Source organism: Lactuca virosa, chromosome 5, assembly GCF_052849685.1.
Source record: "Lactuca virosa cultivar CGN04683 chromosome 5, Lactuca_virosa_CGN04683_v6, whole genome shotgun sequence".
Classification (NCBI taxonomy): Eukaryota; Viridiplantae; Streptophyta; class Magnoliopsida; order Asterales; family Asteraceae; genus Lactuca; species Lactuca virosa.
In genome coordinates this window covers 278639126-278662726 of record NC_136430.1, presented here as the reverse complement: position 1 = coordinate 278662726, position 23601 = coordinate 278639126, and the positions used below count along the sequence as shown (strand labels likewise).

Sequence of the window (23601 nt, the reverse complement as noted above, 5' to 3'; positions counted from 1 at the left end):
TGAAAACTCTTGCTACCACCAGTATGTATAATAGTTTCATTACTTAAAATAAAACTAATGAAGAATGAAATCGCATAAACAAATGGTTAGTTTATACTATTGTGAGTCGTATAACCATGCTTGATATGACCTAGTGACCTTTACGACGTTCTTCAAGTGTCGGTTAAATGACATTTGTCACCCCAGTCATGTCTGCCTAACTGTAGCTAGCAGTTCAGGTGTGGGATTGTCAGTCCCGAATAGATCTATTCACAAATCTCACGTTCTCCCTCCAGGAGACTCTGGTTATACTATGATAGGATTTAACCTGTACCCAGAAGGGTACAATTGAAGTGTTGTCTCACAATCCTGTATTAACTAGTTTATGTGTTGTTTCTGTATTGTTCTCTTGTATTTGAATCCGTTGTATACTATATAAGGTAATAATTATACTTAAATAATTATTAAATGTTGTACTCTTGTAGTAATGTATATCATAAACTAAATCTGTCATAGTTTATATGTTTACCCATGTATGTAATCTGAATCAGTAAAAGTTGTGTATTGAATTCCCCAAACTATACCCATTATAGTTTGCTTGAAATGTTATGTACTTGGTTTGTAAATTGTTCTGAAAATTATGCAATTAGGTTTCCAAGATAAAAGTGTCCCTTATGCTCAACATAGTACAAAAGGGATAAAATATCTAAATATTTTATAAAACGTGGAAATCGTTTAACTGTATCAATTGCATAAGTTTTAAACTTGTTAAAATCATTTGTTTTTGGCTTGTATCCCCCCCCCCTGAAAACATTAAAAATCATAAAAGCGTAGGGGTATGAACTCACTGTTAGTTGTATACAAGCGTCGAATCAACGGATTGAAATGAAGACCCTCGAGTTGTAGTGTGTGGCACTTAACGGAATCCTAACAACAATTAAATACATATATGTATCTAAATTAGCGATTTCGTTAGATAAAGTGTTAGAAAAACACTTGCTTTCGGCTAAGGAATGTTATCGGGACTTGGTTGAGTCGAGGAAAGTGGGTTTTCAGTCTAATGCACCACTTAGGAAGTGTGTACGGCCGTGAATGGGGTTTGCGGCCATGAAGGGAGTACGGCCTTTGAAGGTTTGAAGTGTGTACGACCGTAAACTGGTGTACGGTCAATGAAGATTTGCAGACTTGAAGGGTGTACGGCCGTACACTCAAGCACGAGGATGCTGGATTCGACGAAAAACGTGTTCTAGATGTTCCGAAATGTCCCCCAATGGTGATTCTCGATGTTTTCCGGAAGAATAAGGGTGTTTTTGGGGTGTACGGTCAAGAGCTTAGAGAGAGAAGGAGAGAGTGTTCGGCCAGAAAAGTGTAAATGAGGGATAGGGTCTCGTATTTATAGGGGTTCTCGTGGTCGGTGGTGGGGTCCACCCGACGTTGTCCATAAACGAGTGTACGGCCATACATGGGTTTACGGCCGTAAACTCACTTAGGCCGAAAACCGATGTTTTGATCGAAGGATAACTCGAAATTTCGCGAAGTTTTGGTCCCGACTCATATAAAAATTTAATTATATAAAACTAGATGATTTTCTAAGCCAAGAAGTTTGACGGGAACTTAATAAAATTCAAATTTTATTAATGGAAATTGGTTAATGGAAACGGAAAAAGGTTCGGGTTGTCACAGCCAACGTTTTTTCAGAGCACCAAACGCTCGTTGAACATCCTTTCTCGCCTTCTCTTGATCTCACTTAAACTTCAACCTTTTGCGATCATTTGGACAAGACAGTGACTTCACAAAACAAGCACACTGTGGATAGATCCCGTCCACAAGATAATACCCGTTCATATACGACGTTCCACATAATTGAAAGGAAAAATCTGGTGCAGTCTCGTTATACACGTCGTCAAATAACAGAGACTTGTTAAGAACATTAATGTCGTTGAGGGAACTAGCATAACCAAAGAATTCATGCCATATCCACAAATCCTGTTAGGCCACCGCTTCAAGTAAGATAGTTGGATAACCATGTTCGCCTCGGGTGTGTTGTCCTTGATAGGCATTCATGCAATTTCCCCATTCCCAATGGAGGCAATTTAGGCTTCCTAACATTCCAGGGAAGCCGTGCACATTCAGATGATGTGTATATAACTGTTGGACGTTACTAGAAGCATGTTTGTGTAGATATCGTGGACCGTATATTCTCATGACATACTTACAAAATTTGTGAAGGCTTTGTCGTGCAATACGTTCATACTTCCTAACATTCTCATCTAATGTATTGGGGAAGTGGTATATGCTAATTGACGAAGTGCGGCGGTGTATTTTTGTAAAGAGTAAAACCAAATGTACCTCTAGCGTCTGAACGTTGTTGAAAATATGGACACACTTCGTGACGTCGTTGATGGTACACAAAAATAGTGGTTTATGCATACGGAACCATCGACGAAAGTAATATCATTAAAACGTCGCATTTTCGTCAAAATAATCTTGCACGAGCCGTTGTTTAGCCGCCTCACGATGTCTTTGTATGTACCTTCTTTTTCTCCGGCACGCATTATCTGCATTTTGTTTTCGTAGTTCTTCAATCTTCTATTCAGCCTCTTGAATGACCTATATGGTCGTTTCAAGCAACGCATCAAACAAAACCTAACGATGAAGACGATTCAAATGACATTTTTAGAGAGAATATGGAACAAGATTTTAATGCGGTAAATGATGGAGTGTTAGGTTTTATTTATAGGGATTTAAAAAAAAATTAAGCCAAAAGAGTCGTTGCTCATTGGTTGGAGGAAAATGGTAAAACTCGGTAACATTTCACCGAAGTACGCCGCCGAGTCGAGTTCGTCGAGGTGGTGGCGCGGTGTTCGCCGAGGCCACCACGAATTTGCCTAGTTGGGTGTCGAACCCCTCCGTCGAGTCTAAGGGTGATGTTTGACGACTTTAGCGTAGGTGGGGAGGAGCTTGGCGCATGTCACTCCTTGCGGTCTTAATTCTCTAGTTTTTAGGGTTTATGCCACAAAAACCGTTATATATACAATCTTGTTCTGTTTTAGCCCAAATTTTATTTTTTGTTCCTCATTTGTCATTATATTTTAGAAAACATTTCATTTTCGGGTCATTGGCCGGCCACCAACAGGTCATGATAACGTGTCGGTTTCACATTTTTCTCAGTTTGCATTTAGCTCCAACATTTACGTATGAGTTTGCATTTAGCCCCAACATTTAAGTATGAGTTTGCATTTAGCCCCAACATTTTTTTTGTTCTCCATTTAGCATTATTTTTTAGAAAAAAATTCATTTTAGCTATTGGCTAGTCACGAATAAGTATTTTAAAACGTAATATCTTAAAATGAAAAAAAAAAAAAAAAAGACGAACACAAGAGTCGAAACTGCAACTTCTCCTTGAGGGGCGATGTGTGTTAGCTACTAAGTCAATGACTTTTTTTTTTGTTTTATCAGTGTTTGTTGTATTTAATATATACATGTATTTTAAAATAAAGGAAAAAGACGAGACATCTAATAAACAATGTGGCATGTTTGTTGTATTCAATGTACACATGTATTTTAAAATGAAGGAAAAATATCTAGTGTAAGTTTTGAGTCTCTAACATCTAATAAACAATATGACATGTTAATCTTTAAACAAATCAAAATTGTTAATTCATTTGTAACTCATCTAAGAAACAATTGGATATTTCTAATGATATATTTGTTGAGAAAATTTCTAATGACATATTTCTTGAGAACCAAAGAAATGTTATTTTTATTAGCTTAAAAATTAACATGTCACATCGTTTATTAGATGTCTTGGACTCGAGACTTACACTATGTCTTTTTCTTTCATTTTAAAATACATTTGTATATTAAATACAACAAACACTGATAATACAAAAAAGAGAGTCATTGACTTACTACATTAACAACAACAAACACTCATAATACAAAAATGAGAATCATTGGCTTACTAGCTAATACGTTCTGCCCTCAAGGAGAAGTCGCAGTTTCGACTATTGCCTTCGTATTTTCCTTTTTTATTTTAAGTTATTACGTTTTAAAATATCTATTCGTGACTGACTAGTAAAATGAAAAATTTCCTAAAAAATAATTGCAAATGGGGAACAATAAAAATGTTGGGCTAAATGCAATTATGACTAAATGCAAACTCATACGTAAATATTGAGACTAAATGCAAACTGAAAAAAATACGAAACCGGTATATCATCATGACCTGTTGGTGACTGACCAAAGGCCGAAAAATAAAACTTTTTCTAAAATATAATGACAAGTGAGGTATAAAAAATAAATGAGGTACAAAAAATAAAATTGAGACTTATAATGACTTTATGGCATAAACCTAGTTTTTATTATTTTTAATTTTTTTTATTATATAATAGACGGTTTGACTTTCGGTCAACTGCATTTAGTTTAGTATTATAGGCATAAAATAAGAGTACGAACATGATATTGATATTTTTTTTTTTCTTCACAAAAGATATAAAAATACATTGCAAAGCCAAAATATCCAACCCTTACCACTACTCAACAAAAAAGACATGCTGAACAAATTCACTACCACAATAATTTCATGATCCAATATAATAATATGGAAATCACGAAAAAGGTACTAATAATGGAAACTAATTTACAAATATAATTATCCCGGAGTTTGTTTATCGGTCGACGACGTCCAGACGATGTCCTTAAGCGCCGGCCGGAGCTCTTTACTGCAGAACTGGTTGTACTCCAGGGTGTCGCCGCTTGATTTCTTCACCTCAACCACAAACAACGACGGCGCCACCGCCCAGATGTCTGCCGCTATTCCTAACTTCCCTTTTCTTCCTATCTCATTGCCCTGTAGTCTCAAACTGCTATCGTCTCCGCTCTTCTTCACGCTGAATTTCACCTTCTTAGCCATCTCTTCAAGCTTCGACACCACCACCTCCGCCGGCTTCGTCGTCGCGAACCTGATCTCTTGTTTCTCCTCTCTTTTCTTCTCCTCGAATAATGGAGACAGATCAAAACCTTCCGATAACGAAATTATGTGAAACGCATTCAAAGTCTCCGTTTCCTTGCCTTTCAGATTTCCGACGTCGTCTTCGCAGATAAATTTGGGGTTTTTCGGAGCTGCCTTTTTGAACCATGGCGAATCCATGATTTTGGAGATTGTGCATCGACAATCCGGATTCGGATCGAGCAATTTCGTGATGAGGCGGCGTGCGTCGGATGAGAACCACGGCGGACACCTAAAATCACCTCGGTAAATTTTCCGGTACATCGCGACGACGTTTTCTTCCTGAAAAGGTAAGAATCCGGCGAGAAGGACGTAGAGGATAACTCCACAAGACCAGATATCAGCTTTGGCGCCGTGGTATCCTTTTTTGCCGATAACTTCCGGTGCGACGTAAGCTGGAGTACCGCATGTTGTATGTAACAGTCCATCCTGATGAAGATGATCGGAAAAAGCACTAAGCCCGAAATCCGTCACCTTCAAATTGCCTTCCTCGTCTAATAATAGATTTTCCGGCTTCAGATCTCGGTGGAATACGCCACGACTGTGACAGAAATCGACGGCAGAAATGAGCTGCTGAAAATAACTCCTTGCAACGTCCTCCCGGAGCTTCCCTTTCTCAATCTTCGAAAACAATTCTCCGCCTCTAACGAGCTCCATGGCAAAATAAATTTTAGATTTACTGGCCATGACCTCGTGAAGCTCGACGATGTTCGGATGTCGTACCATCTTCATCACCGAAATCTCTCGCTTAATTTGATCCATCATGCCGGCCTTTATCACCTTCTCCTTCCCGACAACTTTCATCGCCATGCTCCTCCCAGTCTGCAGGTTTCGCGCGTGGTACACCTTCGCAAACGTTCCGTGCCCTAATTGACGTCCTAGTTCGTACTTCCCGTGCAATACACCGTTGTTCCCGTCCTCCGACATCACTTCTGCAGATGTAGAATTCAATAAGCTCCAAAATCAACACCACAATCACCAAATCGCAAAAAGTTCACCCGTCTTCAACGTGTTTCCGGTGGCAATTTCTGCCTCCGATGGGTTTGTTCACCCTCCCACCGTTAGACAGCCGCTCTTCTCCTCTCATCTCTCTGCATTCCCTAACCGGAATCAATATCTCGAATCGAATTTTGAGAATTTTGTTGGTTTGTTTGGGATGGAAATATACCGGCGAACTTTCAGGCGCCTGATTTCTTTTCAAAACGATGGTTGGAACTTGGAAGCTTTATATAGGCGGTTTTCATAGAGGTGAAGTACACGTTTGTCCGTTAGATTTAGGGGATGTGGATCCAACGGCTGCATCTGTGCTTGTTCCGTGATAAGTGACACGATGGCACACAAAAACAAAATTGAGGTGCATTATTTTCATTTCTAATTTAATCTGGTTATACAAAATAAAATATAGGAATTAACTTTTTCCTAACTTTAATATATTTATAAGTTTAAAAAGGAAACTTAATACTTTATCTAAACTTTTTTTTGGCTAAAATTTGACAAAATATAATAAATCTTCAAAGTTAAGCATCAATTTTGGTAGGTCATTTGTGAAATACTCAAAATGACATTGTTTTAAGTAAAATTGTTAAGATTGTGATTTTATTTAGGATTTTTTTGTTTTTACAATATAGTAATTATAAAATCGGATCAGAATATTACATGGATATAAGTTTAAAATTCTTTTCCAAAGAAGATATAAGTTTAAAACATAAAATTACAATGTCATATCAGTTGATTGTAAGATTAGATTGAGATCTTAAAATCTTATAAAAATTTTCTTGTCATTTATAGTTCAAATATGTGAAAAAGAAATAGAGGTAAATGGGTAACGACTAAATTCCGATTTTGATTAAATGTTAGGATTGGATGTGGATCGGGATCTCAAGATCCTAAATACAATTTTATGCTAAACTCAATCATAATACGATCTAAATTGTTTTTCAAAGATAGGATCGTAGGGTCGTAAGATCCTACAATGATAATCAGAATATTGATAACTTTGGTTTTTAAGTATTTATATTGGGATCCATCTATTTCATAAGACACGTACAAAAGGTCCTACAAAGTAGGCTAGAAATGGAACTGCAAAATGAAAATATATCGGCGAACTTATAGGCACCTGATGATTTCTGAGGGACATTTTTAAGGAAAAAAAATTTGTTAAATTGTCTGACAAGTATGTGGTGGGTTTTCTATGCATCAAATACACTTAAATTAAGTAGCAAAAAAATCAAATTATTATATACCTAAGTGTACATGCAACCTAACAATCTACAGCTTCATACTAATTACAAGTACCTTATGAAAACATAAACATAAAGAAGAAAAACATACCTCTTATGTAGCCCTTAATCTCCATGCTTGAGATCTTGATCTCCATAAGGTTGCTTGGATGAGAGGAACCAAACCAGAATCCCTCTAATGATATCACACCCAATGCCACCAAAGAGTGGAATCAAATTGTCACACCCCCGGCCGACGCGGCGGAACATGTCGGGTTGTGCAACTTAGTTCATGGATCACATGCAATTGGATTTATAGAACAAGTACAACGATAAACAAATAGTAGTTGCATTTCATCTTGATGTTTGAATACAAGGTTCTTACATATAATAATAGAGAACATGAATTGCCTTAAACATGTAGGCAGATATAACAAAAACTAGAAAAGACTAGGTCGACTGAAATCCATGACTATTCCGTCGTCTGAAATATTTTTTTAATGATTTCCTGAGAATACATGTAGTTTTGAAAGTCAACAGAAGATTGGTTAGAGTTACAAGTTTTCTGCTAGTGCAGTAATGATACTTTTAAAATGACTAAAAAGTATTTTTCCTTGTAAGTAAAACCATACTTAAAAGTGCTTTATAGAGAAAGAAACAAACTCCATAGTTTATATATATATATATATATATATATATATATATATATATATATATATATATATATATATATATATATATATATATATATATATGACAAAACTGCAAAAATGGTCCCTATGGTATGCATTTTTTTTTGGGGTTTTAGTCCAAACTATGACTTTTTTGGATTGGTGGTCCTTTTGGCCATGTTTGTACGTAGATTTGGTCCCTCGTAAAATTGAAATGACTATAATACCCTTCTGATATATTTTTTTATTTATTTCTATTTAATTTAAATGAAAAAGAAAATAAATAATTAATTTGGGCCCACCTCTCTCTCTCTCTCTCTCTCTCTCTCTCTACAAACACACACACACGATCCCCACCCCCATTCTTCCCCAACCGAACCATTCACCTTCATCGCTCTTGCTTCACCCCACACCTCCGTCTTCTTCTCTGATTTAACCTCGCCTCATCCCTGGTCTCTGTTATCGCCTGGAGTCATCTATCCACAGGAAAATGGAACGATATCCCTAAATTATCCCCATCTAATCATCCATCGATTGATAGCTGTTGATCCAAACCTCCCACCATTGGCGTTTGCAGCAATCTGGAGACGATTTCTCTCCCTCTGCATCACTACCGAATCCAAAGGAAATCAGCCCTTATCATCATCTCATACCTACAACTTGAGACCTGCTTATCAATTTTACAAAGAAAGAAGAAAGAGACATCGAATCTCCCTGTCCCATCTTCTCGTTCAAAATCAAATAAGAAAAAGAGGATCATTGAGAGTTGCGATCGAAAACACATACACACACCTATTAATCGATCCAGCTAAGATAAAGAAAGGATATCCATGGTTCGATTTCACATGTAAAATCAATTTCAGATTCGAAATATGAAAAACCAAAAGAAGAATCCAGTTTGAGGATATTGATTTCAAATGGGTTTACACACCCTTTTCGTGTTCTTCAATGTGTGTTTTTCAGTTTGAGGATATTGATTTCAAATGGGAACACATTTTCTGATTTCAACAATAGGTAAAAAGGGAAACAGATGATTTTTGTGTCGTTGCAATGAGTGAAGATGGAGATTTGGAAGGGAACATAGTGGACAAGAGTAAATGATTTGGGATGTAGAGAACCCACTGAAGTGAAATGGAAAATGAAGGTTTCTTGATGATGACGGAGAGAGAGAGAGAGAGAGAGAGGTGGACCCGGTTTTATATTTAATAATAATAATAATTTTAAAAAGTGAAAGAAAAATAAAAATTAAATTCATTAAGGGTATAATAGTCTTTTTAGTTTGGGCAGGGACCAAAAATGCATGTAAACTAGCTTAAAAGGACCATCGATCCAAAAAAGTCGATGTTTGGACTAAAACCCCAAAAAAATGCATACCATAGGGACCATTTTTGCAATTTTGTCTATATATATATATATATATATATATATATATATATATATATATATATATATATATATATATATATATATATATATATATATATTGTAACATCCCAAAAATTCCAAGAAAATTTAAACTTTTCAAAACAACCCATTTACTAATAAAGGTGTTTACACAATCATTGTTTCTAAAAGATTATTTAAAATCAGAGTCTCCCAAGATCCGATCGGTAGTAAAAGCAAGGATGTATACGGTCATGCCTTCGCCTCGCCACAATCATTTGAAACACCTGAAACAATAAACTGAAAATGTAAGCACATAACTTAGTGAGTTCCCCCAAAATACCAACACATCACATAATCATAATCATAACAACGAACAACATGAATATAGAGCCTTTAGTCTGAATGGAACACCCTATCGGCCTACAGTTTACCTGGTACACTCACAGAACCTACAACATGACTGGTATGCCACACCGGGCCTTCAGCCTATCTGGACCGTTCTCCGGGCCTTCGACCTGACTGGTACGCCCCACTGGCCGTCAGTCTATCCGGGACGCCTTGGGTCTGTTGGCCTTCAGCACAAAGCAGGACCGCCTCAACCTAACCACATATACACCATGTCGACACACATATATAATAGACAATCATACAAATAACCATCCAATAACAAACAAACAGATCTTACAGATCACTACGCATAGCATCATCCTATTTACCAGGATACAGATCTAATAATCATACGATAAACCAGGATAACAATCTAAAGGGTCGGCCTTGGTGCCTTCGACCCGTAAGTACAATGAGGAAAAATCACCTCTCGATCTGATCAATAGCTGATGAGGCCCCGCCTCCGAATCTCAGCTTTAACCGATACTTGTCCAACCAAAATACTAAATTCTCAAACACCATCCAAAAGACCAATTCTCAATACCAACCAAAATACCCAAAATACCCTTTAGGTCAAACTTGTTCAAAGTCAAAAGTCAAGGTCAACATTCTATGTTGACCCAACACACCGTGTTCCCCTTGGCCACGCCGTGTTCCGCCAGCATCCAAACAATCGGGAAAATCCCAGCCAACACGCCGTGTTGGCTTAGAAACATGTCGTGTATGCCGAAGTTCCAACAGCTTAATACATTAAGTTGTTGTCTTCGATTCCAAGAGCTCCAAAACTCAGATCTAGTCCAAAATGTGATCCAGAAGGATAAAGTTTCCAAATTTATTCATTAGGACTACCCAAAAGATCCAAAAACCCAATCCATAAAGCTTCATAATACCCAAAAGATCCAAAACCCAATCCATAAAGCTTCATAATGCAAGGGCTTAACCAATAAGCACTTAATCCTTAAAGTCTGAAGTCCATCCTTTCCAAAAGTGAGTCTAACACCAAAACCATCCTAAAGGTTGGTGCTTTATAGTCATACATGTCCAATCCATGTCTTGTACTCATATTAGGTCAAAATGAGGATTTATGATCTAATCTCTATGCATGACATCACAACTTGATTATAGACCAGATCCAAGACACTACTATGTCACCTTGACCTGGAGATTCATAAAGTTGCAAACTTTATGAGATCTAACCATTTCAACATTCAAGAACAAGAAGCAAAAAGGGACAAAACCCAAGATCTAACAACTTTGAATGATAAAAATGGAGTCTTGGACACTTACAAAGGTCCAAAAGAGTGCCAAACTAAGGAATGGGGGCTTCTTGCTGGATTTTTGCTTCCTTCCTCCACCTTCTTCCTTCTTTAGTTTCAAAAACACCAAACTAGCTCAAAAATAGTGGAAGGTGAGTAGGGTTTCTTTCAGGGCTTGAGGGGCTGATGGGGGCTGAGAATGAACAAACCCTAGTCTCCTCATTCCTTTAAATAGGGAGCAATAACCCAGAAGTTTAGGGTTTCATTCCAGCCATCAACACATCGTGTTCGAAGAGGCAACACGTTGTGTTGTCCTTAATGAAACCCACGTCTTTTCTTATCTTGTCACGCCGTGTTGGTGCCTCCAACACGTTGTGTCCAATCCTCAAAATGTGATTTAATCCGGGTGTTATATATATATATATATATATATATATATATATATATATATATATATATCAAGTTTATAACTAGTTTTTGTTAAACAAAATATGTTTTAAACTAGTAATATTTGTAACTAAGATACGATTTTTATGAAAGTTTTGCATAAACTAAATAAGTGATGACATGTATTCCCCCTCCCCCTCCCCCCGAAATGTATGAAAGCTATAAAAAGGGGGCGTAAACACTCACCTTCGATGCGTGATTTGTGATCTAGATTCGAAAGTGTGGTCGGTTTTGAGAAGCACTTTGAGAAAGCACGAAAATAGAAATAAACTTAAACCCGAATTGTTTTTGCTTCTTTAACCCACGAAAATGATGAGGCATGGGGGCTGAACGCATTTGGAAAATAAAAGAAAAATATCCATGAAGACAGCCTTGGTGGATGTCGATGGTAGAGGGTGGCAGGAGGTTGCTTTGGCAACCTCTTCTTCTGTTCCGACAGAGAACAATGAGAACGAAAGGGGACATAATGTGGTGGTGATCGGAGGGGGTTTGGGTGGTGGATGGTCGGCAAAAATAGTAGGAAAATGGTGGAGGTTTGTGGTGGTTCTCGGTGGTTGATGGCCACCTTCGGTGGGTTTTTAGTCCGAGAAAGAGAGAGCAATGGAGATGGAAAGATTGAGAGCTCAAGGCTGATGAGTTTTTGTTGAAATGAGGATGGTAAGGGCTAAATTTATAACCCCATGGAAGATTGCAAGTTCATCCATTCAAGCCTCACCTTCTTGGATAGTCAAACACATAAACTAGGTCGTGCTTGTACCTTGGAACAAGAATGCACTCAACAAGGTAAGGTGATGATTGTAGGAAAGGTTGTGGACGTTGGCAAGGGAAAAAAAGAAGCCAAGGGCTGATTTTTGGACTCTCCCATTCAAGGTGTCAATGCTTGGTGATGTCACCATTCTAAAAAAGTCCTTAAAACCTTTCTAGATTTATGTGACAAGATCCCGAGATCTAATATTTTTTTCGAATGTGGCGAATGAAAGAGTCAAGTGCACTGATTCCAGAAACCCGAACAGATCAATTTTTCGAGTTGTAGAACTCTGGGAAATCGTGTTTAAGCATTAAAAAAAATCAATATTATACTGATTTGATTTCTTATAACGGGCGTATCTTTTGCATACGAGCTCTGTTTCGGATGTTCATTATATTTCTAGACTCAGGTGAACATGTACTACGAGACTAGAGTGTTTTCTTTGCTTACAAATGCTTAATATGAAATTTTAGTTTTTCAGACGTATTAACTTGGGTTACAATTTGTGCTTTATGATTCGTTTGAGATTTTACACCATTGGAAGTAAGATATCATCTCATATCTTATTTTAATTGTAATGACACTGTTTATTTTTTAAAAAATGCATTAAAGCTCAATAGGTCAGGTTACAAAGGGGTTCGTGGTGAATTGATTGTCTACAATTTTAGACTTAAATTATGGGATGTCACATTACCTCCCCGTTAAAGGAATTTAGTCCTGAAATTATTTCATTCCATTAGTGGAGGGAGCACCATTGAACAGTTGCGGGTACTTCTGTTTCATCTAATCTTCGCGTTCCTAAGTAAACTTTGGCCATCTACGATATTTCCATCAAACATTTACTATAGGTATGCGCCTTTGTTTGAGACTTTTGATTTCTCGATCCATGATCCCTATCGGTTCTTCCACGAAGTGAAGTTTCGTGATGACCTGGATCTCTTCGAGATGAATAACAAGGTTCTCATCAGAGAGACACTTCTTGAGATTGCACACATGGAAGATATTGTGAACTTTGCTGAGTTTTTTAGGCAACTTGAGTTTGTAAGCCACCAGACCAATCCTTGCCAGGATTTCAAAAGGTCCGATGTATCGGGTTAGTTTACCTCATTTTCTAAATCTAATGACCTATTTCCATGGTATGACCTTTATTAGGATACAATCTCCTACTTTAAATTCTAGGGGCTTACGTCTCACGTCAACATAGCTTTTCTGACGACTATGTGCAACCTTTAATCTTCCCTTTATCTGAATAATCTTTTCTATTGTTTCATGAATGATATTAGGACCAGTAAGTAGAGTATCTCCAACATGCTCTCTAGCCAGTTGAGTATCTCCAACTTCTACCAAACATATCGGAGAATGGCATTTGCGTCCATACGAGGCCTCAAATGGAGCAGCCTTTATGCTAGAGTGAGTATCATATGCATTACCGAAGTCTAGCACAGAAGCACGGAGCATGTCTTCCAGTTTTTGTATCGTCCTTTCACTTTGTCCATCCGTTTATGGATGATATGCAGTACTCATGTCTAGTTTGGTTCCTAGGGAATGATTGCCAAAATATGGAAGTGAATCTGCTATCTCGGTTTGAGATAATAGATATTGGAGCACCGTGTAGTCTGACTATTTCCTTGAGATAGGTCATGGTGATTTTCTCCATTTTGTCAGTTTCTTTGATGGCTAGGAAGTGGGTGGACTTGGTAAAATGGCCAATCACTGCCCAAATGGTGTTGTAACCATTTGAAGTTCTTGGAAACTTTGTTATGAAGTCCATGGTTATCTGTTCCTATTTCCATTCCAGGATTGACAGTTGTTGTAGTAGACTAGACGGCTTCTGGTACTCTGCTTTGACTTTGGAGCAAGTCAATCATTTACTGACATATGTAGCAATCTCTGCCTTCATGTTGGGCCACCAATAAAGCTTCTTAAGATTGAGATACATCTTATCTGATCTGGGATGTATCGAATATCTCGACTTATGAGCTTCATTTAAAACTAGACTCCTGAGTTCACCAAATTTTGGGGTCTAAATTTGGTTCATGAAATATCGTGTTCCGTCTTCCTTGAGATCGAACTATTTATCCATTCCTTGCAGGATTTCTTCTATGATATTTTCGGGTTTGAGTGCTTCCAGCTGGGCGTCTCAAATTTGGGTGGTGAGATTGGAGTGGATTGTTAGGGTTAGAGCGTTTACACGAAGTAGCTTTGCTCGTTCTTTCCTGCTTAAAGCGTCTGCTACGACATTCATTTTACCAGGATAATAACGAATTTCGCATTCGTAATTATTTAGTGATTCGATCAACCTTCGTTGTATCATGTTGAGCTCCTTCTGATCGAAGATGTGTTGAAGGCTTTTATGGTTGGTGAACACGACACACTTCGTTACGTATAGGTAGTGTCTCCAAGTTTTTAAGGCAAAGACTAAAGCTCCAAATTCTAAGTCATGGGTAGTGTAGTTGGTCTCATTTGGCTTAAGTTTTCTGTATACGTATGCAATGACTTTATTCCTTTTCATCAATACGCATCCTAACCCTTGGTGAGAGGTCGCAGAATACTACAAAGTCTTATGTTCCTTCTGGAAGAGATAAAATTGTTGCATTGCACAACAATTGTTTTAATTTTTGGATAACAGACTCGTGTCTGTCTTCCTAATCAAACTTCTTGTCTTTTTGGGTTTGAGCGGTGAGAGGCTTGGCTATTTTGGAGAAGTTCTTGATGAATCTCCGGTAATATCCCGTAAGCCCTAGGAATTAGCATACTTCGGTTGGCATTGTTGGTGCCTTCCAATCCCTAATTGCTTTGATCTTCTAGGGATCGACATGAATCCCTTTGATACTAACCACATGGCCGAGGAAATGCACTTTGTTAAGCCAGGACTCACATTTAGAAGACTTTGCATAAAGTTTCTCCTTCCTTAACAGATCTAGAATTAATTGCATGTGTTGGCCATGTTCTTCTTTGGTTTTTGAATATATTAATATGTCATCGAAAAACATGATCATGAATTTATCCAAATAGGGTTTGCACACCCGATTCATAAGGTCCATTAATACGGCTGGTGTGTTGGTCAGTCCGAAGGGCATAACCAGTAACTCGTAGTGACCATACCGAGTCCTGAATGTTGTCTTCGTAATGTATGCTTCTTCAACTCTGAGTTGATGATAACCAGATCTCAGATCGATCTTTCAGTAGTAGCAGGATCCTTGTAGCTGATCGAACAGGCCATCGATCCTCGGGAGTGGATATTGGTTTTTTATGGTGAGTTTGTTCAACTCTCGAAAGTTGATGCATATCCTGAATGATCCTTCCTTATTTTTGACAAACAATACCGAATCTCCCCATGGTGAGAAGCTTGACCTGATAAATCCTTTTTCAAGTAGTTCATGAAGTTAACTTGAGAGTTCTTGCATTTTTGATGGAGCCAGACGATAAGGAGATCTTGCTACTGGTGTTGCACCCGGGGTTAGGTCTATTCGGAATTCGACCTATCTGACTGGAGGTACTCCAGTTATATCTTCTGGAAATACGTATGGGTAGTCACACACTTTCAGAATGTCTTTGATTTCCTTACCCTTGCCTTGCATATCCACCACGTGGGCCAAGAAAGCGAAGTATCTCTTCTGCAAACACTTTCTTGCCTTCATGCAAGAGATGACTCTTAGATTCTTTCCTGATTTATCTCCATAAATCATGAGGGCTTCATTTTTGGGAGGAGGTAGTCGATTGGACTTTTCATAATATAAAATCTCCGCTCGATGAGGTGATAACCAATCCATTCTGATGATTACATCGAAACTTCTAATGGTCATAGGAATTAGGTCGACGTGAAAGATGTGGTTATTCAAGGTGAGAAGGCAATTGGTGAGTATTTATAAAGTTCTTTCTATCTGGCCATTTGCTACTTTTACCGTGTAAGCTTCGTTAAGTTTGCATGATTTATGGTTTATCATGCTTCCAAACTTATGGGAAATAAAGCTTCTATCGGCACCAATATCAAGTAATACAGAAGCATAAATATTTTTGATAGGATACGTACTAGTAACCACTTAGTCATAAACAAGAACGTATGAGTCGTGTCGTATGATAGTGCATTGGTGTAACTTGTCCCTGAAATCCTGTAGATTTTCAAATTATAGAGAGCGATCGATTTCCTGAAATCCTATAGATTTACAAATGATAGAGAGAGGATTGAAATCCTATCGATTTCAAATAATAAAGAGAGAAGTTTTCAAATGATAGAGAGATAACTGAGTTCCTACCGATTTCAAATGATAGATAGAGAATTGAAATCCTACGAATTTCAAATGATAGAGAGAGAACTGAAATCCTTCCGGTTTCAAATGATGGAGATACAATCGAAATCATTTCGATTTCAAATGATAGAGAGAGAACTGAAATCCTTCTGATTTCAAATGACAAAGAGAATTAAAATCCTACCATTTTCAAATGATAGAGAAAGAGTTGAAATCCTACCGATTTCAAATAATAGAGAGAGAGAATTGAAATCCTACCGATTTCAAATGATAGAGAGAGAATTGTTAATATTTATGACCTTTGAAACAACTTGATAGCATAAACACTTGTATTATGCTTACATCTATTTACGTCCAATTTCCAAACATGGACAGGGTTAATAATGGAAAGCTTCATCCACTGAGAGATATAGCAAGGATAAATGTTTGCATATAATCTCTTTTCCCATGATCCCTAACCTTATCCTAAGGGTTGAAATCCCCTAGGTAACCTCGTTAGAGTTTTAAAATGTTCGATTAGCAGATCGGCTAGATCCTCGAGCTGGTTATGAGTTTCATGCATCCTTTGATTTGTCACAATCATTTGATACTCAGTCTGCTTTAGGCCAGTTAGACTCTATACTCTAGTGTATAGATTTTGTGACCCTAGATAACAACATTTTTTTGTTTAATAGACATGATGGGATAGTGTATGGGCAGTGCCATTTTCATCATGTTGTTCTTCCTTGAGTTCTCCAACTATTTGACCTAGAGTATGAGTGACGTATTCTACTACATCCATGTTGCGTATCATGGATTTGATTTGTTGGCTTAATTTGTACACTCCTTTCAATTAGGAAAAGCACAACATTATCGATAGACTTGTCGATAAGAGGAGCGGAATTGAGGAGTCATGGATGGATTGTCAGCTTTATTCCTTGAGAGTATTAGTTTTATCCCGGAGTGTTCGTTAACCAATCCTGGCTCTTTTGACGGCGTTTTCTTCCTTTAGGTGGAAGTCTCACATCAGGAATGAGGAGGAATCCTTTCCCTAGGAGTATCCATTTGAAGTGTTCCACCTGAAAATGATCAGTAGATGTAGTACACTGATGGCGTTTGAATGGTGGACTCTTTATCTGTTAGTCCTTCTCCCTCCATGTTTTCTCCAACTAGTTTCTTATATTTGACCGTTCTTTTCTCTTCTTCAGATTCCTCTCCTTCAGTGGGTTCTTTAGATGATTCGTCCTTGGGAGGATCCTTGTTATCTTTGGAAGATAGGGGAGAGAGAAGTTTGGAAACTACTGAGCGATCGACTGGGAACTATGGGTTTCTCTACTACGGAGGTAGCAGAGTTATTGGTTCTTTGTTATTCTTCGGATTTAGGTAAATAAAGAAAATATGGGAGAACATATTTTAAGTATTTTGATGATTTTCAAAATGTATGTGTTGTTTGGAGTTGATATAAGGATTCTAAGGTACTAGGTATTTGCAGCGAATCTTGAGAACATTCTTCAATCTCTAAAACTGCCAATCATTGTAGTCTGTCAAACACCATTCTCAAGGTTGGATGTGCACCTGGCCCGACCATAAATAATGTAGGTGTGCATTCAAGGTTTATTTGTGGTATGACTTCTGTATGGTACTAACCTTCGTCGAGCTGTTTTACCTAAAGGATTGAGTTGTAGTTTTAGGTGAAGATATGATACAATTTTATTAAGTGTTCTCATCGCGGGTCATAATATATATAACTCTTATATATTATTGTTGGTGAGGTTTGCAGTATTATTAGTTTTTGTTTTGTACTTCAAGACTATCAAGTATGGATCAGCCAGGTGAGAAGTACCGGAGGGTAGGACCATTTTAGGGTATAGCCATTCTGAAATCCAGCTACCCAAGAGATAGTTCAAACTAGGCATCTCTCTCCTAAGTAGTCGAGAAGTATTGTAATTAATAATAATACTTTTATTAGGAGCATGTTGCTATGTTTGTATTCCTATTTCGATGATACGAGTTCTCTATATCTAATTTAGCTCTGATACCAATCTGTCACATCCCCGACCAAGGCGGTGGAACATGCTGGGCTATGATCACATGCAATTAGATATATAGCAGAAGTACAACGATAAACAAACAGTAATTGTATCACATCTTGAAGTTTGAATACAAGGTTCTTACAGATAATAATAGAGCACATGAATTTCCTTAAATAGGTAGGCAGATATAACAAAAACTAGAAAAGACTAGGTCGCTCGAAATCCATGACTATTCCGTCATATGAAATTCTTGTTTAGTGATTTCCTAAGAATACATATAGTTTTGAGGGTCAACACAAGGTTTGTAAGAGTTATAGGTTTTCTTCTAGTGCGGTAATGATACTTTTAAAATGACTAAAAAGTATTTTTCCTTGTAAGTAAAACCATACTTAAACATGTTTTGTAGAGAGATAAACCAACTCCATGGTTTAAAGAGAGAGAGAGAGAAAGATAGAGACAGAGAGATCTAGTTAATGTTTATAGTGAGTCCTATAACAGACTTATGTGACTGGAGTACCCCTACAATGCTTCATTGGACGTCGTAGAAATGACTGAAGATAGTTATCACCCGCTTTGAGTTGACCGTCAAGGTTGTAGCTAGAAACCGCAGGTGGGGGTATCAACCCGTATAGATCTATACATATGTATCTCGCTCCGAGGATTAACGATTACAGTGGTGTGGGTATACTAAGTGTTTATACTTAGGTAATGAATAGTGTCACAATATAAAAGCCATTAACTAATATACATGAATAACTCTCCCTATCTTATACGCCACAGTGTAATGACTGAGAGTGGATAACCCTAACTTATACGTGGATAAGTCACTAGGAAAAATGATTTACTATGGATAGATTTTTACTATAAAATCCGAGTATGTTCGATAAGTATAAAAGTGTACGATACTCACTTAAATAAGAGGTAAATCTCATAGTAAGTACATGTATAAATTCCAAGTTATAATATTTATAACTTATATATATATATATATATATATATATATATATATATATATATATATATATATATATATATATATATATATAGGTTTTGAAATACTATAAAGATGGTAATCTTTTATGACATGCGAGTTATGCCTTACATTATCATATAAAATCATAACTTCTTGTAGTGAAATGATATGTTATATGACTAGTTGTAACATATTAAACAACCATAACACACACACACACACATATATATATATATATATATATATATATATATATATATATATATATATATATATCAAGTTTATAACTAGTTTTCGTTAAACAAAACATGTTTTAAACTAGCAATATTTGTAACCAAGATACGATTTTCATAAGTGTTTTGGATAAACTAAATAAGCGATCACATGTATTCCCCCCTCCCCGATATATATATAAAAAAGCTATAAAAAGGGATCGTAAACACTCACCTTCAATGCGTGATTTGTGATCTAGATTCGAGAGTGTGGTCGGTTTTGAGAAACATTTCGAGAAAGCACAAAAATAGCAATAAAATTAAACCCGGATTGTTTTTGATTCTTTAACCCACAAAAATGATGAAGGATGGGGGCTGGCCACCTTTGGAAAAGAACCACGAAGACAGCCTTGGCGGCTGTCGACGGTAGAGGGTGGCAGGAGGTTGCTCTGACAGCCTCTTTGCCACTTATTCTTCTGTTTCAAAAACAAACGATGAGAAGGAAAGGGGGAATAAGGTGACGGAGATCGTAAGGGGTTTGGGTGGTGGATGGTCGATGAAAATAGTGGGCAAAATGGTGGATGATTGTGGTGGTTGATGGCCACCCCATGTGGGTTTTTTGACCGAGAAAGAGAGCAATGGAGAGGGAAAGACTGAGAGATCAAAGCTGATGATTTTATGTTGAATTGAGGAAGGTAAGTGCTCAATTTATATCCCCATGGAAGCTTGCAAGACCATCCATGCAAGCCTCACCTTCTTAGATAGTCAAACACATAAACTAGCCCATGCTTATACCTTGGAACAAGAGTGTACTTATCAAGGTAAGGTGATGATTGGGGGGAAAGGTTGTAGACGTGGGCAAGGGGAAAGAAAGAAGCCAAGGGCTAATTTTTGGACTCTCCCATGGAAGGTGGCAATGCTTGGTGATGTCACCATTCTCAAAAAGTCCTTAAAATCTTTCTAGATTTGTGTGCCAAGATCCTGACATCTAATATTATTTTCAAAAGTGGCGAATGATAGAGCCGGATGTACTAATTCCAAAAACCCGAACAAATCAATTTTTCAAGTTGTAGAACTCTGGGAAATCATGTTTAATTGACCCAATTCATCCAATTTTTCGACTTTTATAAATATTTTTTGCTAAAATATTCCAAGTATGGAATCAAATAATAGACCATAGTTTGAGTCCAAAAACATTCTCGAAATTTTCATTTGAGGTGTGCAAGTTCCTCAACAGAACAAAAAGGTTTATGTCGTTTAAAGAAAATCAGTATTATACTGGTTTGGTTTCTTATAACGGTCGTATCTTTTGCATAAGAGCTATGTTTTGGTCGTTCTTTATATTTCCGGACTCAAGTGAACATGTACTATGAGACTAGAGTGTTTGGTTCGCTCATAAATGCTTAATATGAAATTTCAGTTTTTCATACGTATTAACTAGGGTTACACTTTTTGCTTTATAATTCGTTTGAGATTTTCCTCCATTGGAAGTAAGATATCATCTCATATCTTATTTTAATTATAATGACACTATTTATTTTTCAAAATATGCATTAAAGCTCAATAGGCCAGGTTACAAAGGGGTTCACGGTGAATTGAATGTCTATATTTTTATACCTAAATTCTGGGATGTCACACAAATTAACTAGGAGAAGGGTCGATTACACAAACCCTAAAAGGGTTAGAAATCATCCCTATGGGGGAGGAAGAAGGGTTGGCGAAACTTCAAGCCAAGGTGCTAGGAAAAATGAAATCCATAAGGGTTCTAAAACATTCCTGATTAACCATATATTGATAAATGAATATTCAACCCTTTAATTAATTAAACTGTTTAATTAATTCCCAAAATTATTCCAATTAGTTTCTAACTAATGATTAATCATAATAATTAATAAACTAATTTCTCCTTTATTTATTCTACTCAATTTGGGTCTTGAGGGCAACCCAAAAGGACTCTGTTATTATAGGAATATCACCAATACTTAATAAATTTGAACACTCTTTCCAACAGTCTTCCACTTGGACAATTCATCAACTATACGAGGTCAAATACTTCAACAATAGTCAATAGAGGGTTAGCCATCCAATGCAACTATCGGACTCTTGATCTAATCAAGATTCAGTCCTTATATAAGTGATCACTATTCCTTCGTTCTATGACATCTATATGAATTCGAGACATGGATAATGGTCAATCTCAAAATTTAAGATTATGTTTCCTGATATAGATTTGTGACGACTATATCTGACTACTAAATTGAAGACATCAATTTCAGTCAGGGCTCGGCCAAGCACTTTAGATGTTAGCACCAAATCATCAAGGGGCCCATAGATATCGCTTCTCATGTTAAGGCAGAAGGAACAAATAAAATTCTACTACATAGTTTTTGTCTACTTCATCATGTCATACATGAACATACCCTTTATTACCATTAGGTACTTCATCAAGGGGCCCATAGATCTAATCTGACTTGTCATGCTCAAGGCATACGAGCCATTAGATATGTTACATGTCATGGCATATATGATCGATCACATATCAAAAGCATGTGGGACTTTGACTCACATCCTCTAGTTCAATAGTAGAACTAGGACATTTTCATCTCCCGGTGTCATGCCATATTTATTAAGTACGAACTCATTTCAAGTTCTGCATGTCAAGCTTCCTCAAGATTCCATATACTTTGGCTTAATCCAATGGATCACTTATATCTATCTTCATAGATCTTTATATTATGTACATGTGTTTTATCTCCCATTTTTATCATATCAAAACAATTCCGATAACTGTTGGATTAGGTGTCTAAGCCCATAACTATTATTGGTATATACTTGACCCGAGAGTAGCATGGTCTATTTGGGTTGCATATCATCAGGACAATTTGATTGGATAGACTTTTGAGAAGAGGTTATTTATGATTTACTAATATATTAAAAGTTCTAATATATTAATATGAAATCATATTATTTAATTAGTATTGATCAAGAATTAAATTGGAATTAATTTAGTGATAAAAAAAGACTAATTAAATATATGGAGATTGATTGTGTAAATCATTCATTCTTATAAAGTGGGCTTATGATCCATAATTCTCTATGTTGGGCTAAACCCATGTGGTGACCCATGGATACTCCATGGAGGTTAAAACCCATGGAGCCTAAGGAATGTGGAAAGTCATGCACATTAGGGTTTGCATGGTGTAACCCTAGTTGTGCCACACTATATAAGAAGCCCCTTGGTTGGTGAAATTGGGACGAGTGATCTTTGGAAGAGTCATAGAGCCGATTTCTAGAGCAAGCCATTCTATCTCAAGTTATCCTTTGTCGTAGGTGTGTTGTGATTCCATTTGAGGCATTCACACTATTAGTGCTAAGTTCTTAAAGGCCAAATACATCAAGGATAGCAAGCAACAACAAAAGGTATGTCATCTAACTAGAATTTTGTAGTATAGATACTCTATTGTATGCTAGTTAGGATGATGCTTTGGAATATTGAAAGTTTGCTTGTATATTAGAGAAAACATAGATCCAAAGCATTTAGGGTTGCATGTACACCTTAAGAGTGTTAGAATGTTCAAAACCCTTAAGTGGTATCAGAGCCTAGGGTTGTTTTCCAATATACTTGATGCTACTTGTTTTCAAAGCTTGAAAAAAATCGATTTTCTGCTATTTGAACAGTGGACTCACCGAGTCCACTGGGGAACTCGCCGAGTCCCCTCACAAACCTGACCAACTCGCCGAGTTTGTTCATACACTCGACGAGTTGGAGCTCCTGGATGCAGATTTTCGAGTTTTAAGGCTGGAATTGGACTATGATCATTACCCTAAACTGTTTTTGAACTTATAAACCTGTTGTTGTTGTGGTAATGATCATGCTAATCCAATTTAAAAGATAATTTTCAAAGTTTCATGTTTTGTATTAGTTTATATGGTTAGGCTAATTACATGAAATTTGTTTGATTTGAATTGTCTTGTTCTTATGAGTTTAATTTAGATCATAGACAAATTGTTTGGTTTTGTAAGTTACAATAGTTGATCTTAATGTTTTTT

General features: G+C 36.9%; 1 pseudogene; it reads right to left on the bottom strand.

Moving 5' to 3' along the window:
- Positions 1-4438: 4438 nt before the first annotated feature.
- On the bottom strand, positions 4439-6191 carry LOC145114321 (CBL-interacting serine/threonine-protein kinase 6 pseudogene; annotated as a pseudogene).
- Positions 6192-23601: the final 17410 nt, after the last annotated feature.